The sequence below is a fragment of the Ipomoea triloba genome, chromosome 13, assembly GCF_003576645.1.
Source record: "Ipomoea triloba cultivar NCNSP0323 chromosome 13, ASM357664v1".
In the NCBI taxonomy this organism is placed as follows: Eukaryota; Viridiplantae; Streptophyta; class Magnoliopsida; order Solanales; family Convolvulaceae; genus Ipomoea; species Ipomoea triloba.
The window spans coordinates 14,386,121-14,393,571 of record NC_044928.1 but is presented as its reverse complement, the minus strand read 5'-3'; the positions used below and the strand labels follow the sequence as shown (position 1 = coordinate 14,393,571).

General features: G+C 35.0%; 1 pseudogene; it reads right to left on the bottom strand.

The window, feature by feature from the left end:
- The window catches only part of LOC116001236, a 2,954-nt pseudogene extending 1,977 nt beyond the window's left edge, over positions 1 to 977 (bottom strand).
- Positions 978 to 7,451: the final 6,474 nt, after the last annotated feature.

The window sequence follows — 7,451 nt, the reverse complement described above, 5'->3', positions numbered from 1 at the left end:
TGTTATTCAGATGAACATTGCAGGGCCATTATGACTTCTGAGTTGTCTCTTTGCTGCAGATACATTATGATGGTTTCTTTTCTAGTACTGTATTTTCTTTTTGAGCCAAATGGCTTACATTTACCTTCCTTGATGGGATCTCTTTTGGGAAGGGATGAGTTGAGTGCTGGAAAAAGGCTAAATGTTGATTGTCTTCTTAAGGTCAATTATTGATTTTGTTTTTCCCTGCTAAATTATGATTTTCTAAACTTTATTTTTTCCCTTGACAATAGGGGCTACAGATGTCAGAGCAGTTCAGCATCAAAACTTGAACAAGAAAATTCTCATTGCTCTTATTGTTGCCTTTACCGTTCTTGGTGGAATTTTGCTGTTGTTACTTGCTTATGGGTTTACAGGTTGAGTAAACTGAAGAAATCCTATGAAAAATACCAGCAGAATGCAGGTATCTATATGTATAAAGTTATATTTCAATTTCCTCCCTACATATTTCAATTTCCTCCCCCCCCCCCCCCCCCCCCCCTCTTTGATAACAACCTACGTTGCCATCTAAGGCACCTAGCCTTAACATTGTCCACTATAGATGCAAAATAAATACACTTATTCCTTCCTACATAAATCGGGCACCCGAGATATGTAAAGGGAAAAGGTTTATGAATGCATTTAGTGGCATCCCTAATCCTACGAATAACACTCCTCGAAGTGCGAGGATGCATATAAAATGCACTCTTGGGGAAGCTGACCATCTGATCTGAGATGTCCTCATATTCTTTCAAAGCCCCAATGACTTTGCAGATAGCTTTCTGCTTACCAGTGCTAAAGATAATAATGTCATCCGCGTAAGCTAGATGGTGGATATGAGGTGTACCTGCTGGTTGCGAAAATCTGGGAACACTCTCATCCGAATGGACTTGAGCAAGGAACATAGACAAGACCTCGGCAGCCATAATGAAAAGGCTGTGGGGAAATAGGGTCTCCATGTATTAACCCGCGAGACGAGGTAAAGAAACCTTCTTTAACCCCATTGACGATGACAGAATACCAGACATTAGAAATGTCACTAAAACTAGGTCAATCCAGATTTCACAAAAACCCATTTTTCGTATCACAGAAACTAGAAAAAAAAATCAAGAAATCCGGTCATAGGCCTTAGGCCCTTAGCCATGTCTAGCTTCAGCACTACATCCTGATTTCCTAGTTTAATACCATGACACATTTTGGAGGCGAGTAAAATATTACGTGATGGAAAGCCCCTTGACAAAACCACTTAATGATTTATTCATTTTATTAATCAATTACTTAGTTATGTTATATTTACCTATTTATGCAGTGTTCTTGTTGGAGCATGGTCTTGTGCTACCGAAAAAAGATATAAAAATTATTTTATTATAACTATAAATTAATTGAATCTTATTTTAATTAAAAAATTTAGAAAATAATTTGGGTAGGTAAACGCTACTCATTATTTCAAAGATTTAGACTTAATAAAATTTTGAATAGACACTTATCATTATTATAATATAAATTTAATTTTATAACAATTAATTTCATATACTAATAAATATTTATTAATAAAATCTTGAAATGATGGTGCTCAATAGCTTTTTATTCATTTTAATCCATTTCTTCTATATTCATTTAATTGTTTTTTTGGGTGTGGCCCAATATTTCTATTGTGAAATACAGTGATTAATCCTCTCACTGAATTGTAAACACCCTTGAGTCATTGACCTTTGATTAATGATGAATGAGTCTCTTTTCACTTAATCACACCTCAAGTTACTATATTTATTTTATATATTATGTATATTTACCTATATTAGATATTGAAAATATTTGTGTAGATGATTCGCTTTAAAATTGACAACTCATTTATAAACTGAATTCAGTGACATTTGCCAAAGACCTTGTGGTCTAGTGGCACCCGGTTACACCCTCACATGAGAGGGGTGGGTTTGAGCCTTAATGGAGGCAATATTGACTCTTTATGTTTCATTTGGTTGAGAAAGTAGCGATGAAGAGTCAATAGTACTAAAAAAAAAAAAAAAAAAAAAGAATCCAGTGCCATTTTATAATTCCAAATATTGTCTCCTTTAGGCATTTACGTAACCACACCAATTACGCTAAATAGAATTTGCATATTAAGTTTGAAAAATATTACAATTTTAGAAAAAATTACACTTTTCATCAATAAGTTATATGGTAATTGTAGAATTCGTCCTTAAGTATTTGTTGTGCTCACATTTCACCCTTAAGCTATCATTGGCGACTTGGTGTTGCACTTTTCGTCCTTTTATTAACTTTTTATACTCAATTTTTGTCCCTAAGTTATATTAAAGTTGCAAATTCCGTCCCTAATGTTTTGTTACTATAGTGACAAAAGGTGCAACGTCAATGATAATTTAGGGACAAAAAGTGTAAATTTCCCAAAATTTTATTTGTCAAATCAAAAATATAGAAAACAAAAACTAAGTTTAAGAGTCAACAATAATTATACACGTCGGCGCATAAGAAGCTTATCCTATATTCAAATGTCATATGCTTGTGGCAGGGATCGAATCCACGTAGAGTAGGTATAAAATATTTGAAAATTATATATTGGTGTTTGTTTTATTGACTACGGGATAACAAAACGATAGGTCAACACCACCAAAAAATAATAAATTTAAGTGCTTTGGAAAAATAGAGTTTCCCACCCTTAATTGTGTATAAGGATCTTAACCTTTTTCAAGGTTGAAAAGTCCTATTTATACAAGAGATGGGTGGTATATATTTGGTAACTCTAATCTACCATAAATACAAGTAATTCATTTTCCTTATTACATTTGATATGATTTTCCAATGTGTTTGAATCTTCTTTCCTTGCAATTTCCCGGCCAAATCCGCCCTTGTTCTTACTGAATTTGGAAGGTTTTCCACCACCTTGCTCGGGTAGACTGTCGAGTCAGGCGAACGCCCCTCCACCGACTGAGCCACCCAGTCCTCTTCCAAGCCTATACTATGAACGATCTCTCCTAGTTTGCCTATTCTTCCATCTACTAAAATCCACTCGTCCGACTCGATTGTTTTCCCGACTGTTACTCGTTAATCCTGACACCTGCTCAATCTCGGTTTCCTTATTGACCATCTAACTATCCATCTTTGCTCAGTCGCGCGAGTCCTCCGGACAACCGCCCTGCGTGGTCTACTAACTGATTGATTACGATTCGCCAGGCCGCCTAAGCTTCTTAGCCGATTCCTGGCTGTCTGATCCTGCCTTCCAATCATTTGCTCGCTTAGACCTCCCAGTCGTTTGACCTGCCCCACACTCGAGTTGACTCAGTCTCTTAGTTGGTTAGTAGTTCATCTTGCTCCTCCTATCACCGGACTACCCCTTCCGCCTACTACACACTTTCCCTTAACTATGTTTTATATCCTATCAATTGATTTGAAGAAACTATATGAGAATTACATATTTTGAATGCATGTATGTGTGCCCGTGCAGGTGTGTGCGTGTGATACTATAAATTTATAAATTAATTTCAAATCATTTTGGATTGATTTAACATGTACATTAATAGTTTTTTTTTTTTAACAATTATCATGTAAACATAATTAATTTCCAACATTAATAAAAATAATAATTAAAATTTTGTAAAAATAGAAGGTAAATCGTAAATAGATTGCCTATGATTTTTGTTTGTTTTTTTTAAAGAAAAATTAAAATAATTTCAAATTAGTGTAATATGTAGGGTTATTAACGAACCGAACATAAACGAACGGAGGTTGTTCGTGTTTATTTGTTAAAGATTTTGGAGTGTGAGTGTGAGTGTTTGTTTGTTAAGGTTTTTGAAAATCCTGTTCGTGTTCGTTTGTTAAGCGTTCATTAGTGTTTGTTAACATTTGCGAACATGTTCACGAACGCGTTTGTTAACGTTAGTGAACACGTTCACGAACATGTTCGTGTACGTTCATGAAGAGGTTTAATTTGTGAATACTTAATTACCAAACACCTGCACATGTTCATGAACACAATTCGTTCGTGACCAAGACATAGTCGATGTTCACGAACAATAACCAAACAAACAACATAACTATATATGTTTGTGAACATGTTCGCGAACATTATTTAACGAACACTTAACGAGCTTGTTCACGAACATTACTAAACGAGCTTGTTCGCGCACATTACTAAACGAACACAAATGGGCTTGTTCACGATCTCTTAGCAAATGAGCTTACCACTATTCAGACTCTGTTTGTTTATTAACCGAGCTCTCTAAATTTTATTTGTTAATGTTCGTTTACCTTAATAAACGAACATAAACAAACGCTTACCGAACACAGACACAAATAGTTTGTCGAAAATCATGTTCGCTAAGACCCTAGTAATATGTCATGTAAGCGAGTTAAAGGACTATTAACATGGGGTAATGGATTATTTGTGTAATTGGATGATTTTAACTTGTTAAAAAAAGTTAATTTCACTTTTTTTTAGTTTAATATTTCATTTACATTTTCTTGTCTAGTTTAATGCTCTATTTATTTATTTTTTTTTCAAAAAAAGAAATCTAATGGATTAAAACTATTTAATTAAACGCATCCCGCCAAGAATCTTGTGGTTCAGTGGTACCAAGTTACTTCCTCATATGAGAGGTTGTGGGTTTGATACTTTATTGTAATAGAGTTAATAGTGTTAAAAAAAAACGCATCCACAAAAAGCTAAATACTTATATAGATTGAATGGTGAAATATTACGATTACTTTTTATTTTTTTGAAACGACCATAATTTATATTAAATCAGTCCAATGACAGAATGTTACATAGAAAGGAAAGAAGATTAGAAAATCATTCCGAACAATCAGACATAGAAATGAACTGCTTAAGTATAGTCTGAGCTGGTCAATTTGTTAATCGTAAAAGATTATACTCTCACCCAGATTTATATACTTTCAAGATTTCCGTGAGAGATTTAAATACGGAGTATATATTTATTGATATTGTGAACATGATTTTACTTTAAAATTTTATAAATTCTTTTTTGCTTCACCATTTATCCCATATTTTAAAATTATAATTAAAAGAAAAAAAGAATTATGATGAATTAATTTACTGCTGAGCGGTAGGGACAATTTTGTTGGCTCAACGCGGTGAAAGATTTTCCAAAAATAAACAATCCAACACACACCTCTGACGTCATAACTCTGTGGAAAAATTATGGCTCTGTCAAAATGTTAAAGGCAAAGCGATAAAATTGGTAAAAACGGTGCACGTGTAGTGACGCTCCGCAAATACGTGGCACTCATGCAGCGCGTCCACCACCAAACGTACGCGTCACTCAGGCGTGGGCCACTGGGCCCCACCCCCTCTTGTTTCGCCAAGACTTTTGTCGTTTACTTGACTTGAATCCAGCTTGTGCGGGCCCCAATCCCCATAAAACATCGGCAGTGGGGCCCTCTGCTATACCAGATTCGTCACAATAATGCCAAGTGCCAATAAAACTGTGTTTGGCGCTATTTGTCGAGGAGCGGAGGAGGCGACTAAACCCTCGGAAATATCTATTCTACCCTCCCATCATTTCCCCCTTAAAAAATGTGTTTTTTTTTTCTTTACTTCAAAAATAAAATTTATTTTTTCCTATGGAATTTCTTGATGCGTGGACGCGTGGTGGATGGGTGAATGGTTATGCGTTGCTACCAAGGAAGTGCAATTTTTATAATTTTTCTCCTGACAATGTTTAAATAAAAAAAAAAAAAAAGGAAAAGGGTCAAATAGGTTCTCAAACCTTATCCAAAAGTGCAATTAAGTCCTCGAACATTCAAAAGGTTCAATTAAACACACGAACTTGTTATTTTTGTGCATTTAAACCCATATGACCGGTTGTTCCAGGTGAACAACCGATCATAATTTTTCCGACCAAATTCTGACGGTCGGCGGCCGAAATATTTATCAATATGCAATTCCTTCCACACCATCTTCTGTTTTCATTACCTTCTCACATTTGTCTCTGTATTTTCTCCTTATTTCCGAGCAAAGAATCCCCATTTGATTTTCCTCTGCTTCCAATTAATCTGGATAGTTTTGGTTGAAGAAAATGGATTTTGAAGCGTTTGATACCATGAAATTTGATGAGGGGGCTAGAGTTCCCTCTCGTGTTGATTCCGTCGTCCTGGCCTAGAGTTCCGGCCGCCGTGAAAATGTCCGGCGAATTTGTGCACGAACTCTCTGTTAATCTCTGCAATCCACACGTTGTTTTCATCATTGGAAACGCCATTATTGCTGATCTATTCGTGCTCTGTCGCCATACCGAAGCCTCGGAAGAATACGATGATAGCGTCCGCCAAGGTGAAATTCAACCACCGGCCGCTTCCTGTCAAGTGTACGCTCCTCCGCCGCAGACGGAGGCGGCGGAGAAAACCATAGTCAAAGCGGTAGCAGTAGGAGAGGGAATTAAGCAGATTTTTTGTTCGGAGAGCGTGGTTCCAAAACAGCAAAGCGAAGAGATTTTTGTGGCGCGCCATGTGTCCAGATGTAGTTGCACCTAATGTTATAACTAGGTGCACTTAGGTGCATGAATGTTATCAAGGTAAATTACTTGTATTTGTAAGTGCACCTAACGTTATAACTAGTTGCACCTAATAGTATAATTAGTTGCACCTAGGTGCACGAATGTTAACAAGGTAAATTACGTGCACTTGTAAGTGAAAATAGGTGCACTTGTAAGTGATTTTACTTGTACTTTTTACTTGCAAATATGCACCAACTACTTGCACTTATAACATATTTACTTGCACCAAAGTTCGAAATATTTACAAAAATGTCACCGCGTTGTTTTTTTAAAATTACATCTGATTCGTTGATCTTGATACGTGGACGGCTGTGGATCGTTCTTATTTGTCTCCTGGGCACCCGTTCTCATTAGAGCGCGCCCTATATATATATATATATGTATATATATATATATATATATATATATATATATATATATATATATATATATATATACACATACACACTAGTTTTTCTTATGCGTGATGCACAAAAAAAGGTGCCCAATATTAGTATTTTATATTAAAATTTTAAATTATTTAAATTTTAATGTAGTAAATAATAATAATAATAATAATAATAATAATAAAAAAATATTTTTATAAATTGAATATTTATATTTTAAAAAATAACTAACATATAACTCTAATATTTAATTGTATATATTATTATTATTATTATTGAAGAAGATAAAAAAAAATATGGTGGATGCATGTGCATAGTAACAATAGTGGAAAAGATAACAGAAGTTATAACGATAGGGGTATATTTGTCCAAAGTATTATGTAGTACAACTTTTATAGCATAATGTACAAAAAAACTTAACGAAAAAAACGGACATAAATGAGGGGTATAACCTTCATTCATATTTATGTTTTTAGATATATATTGATGGGGCCATGGGACCTCGGGGGGGGGGGGGGGG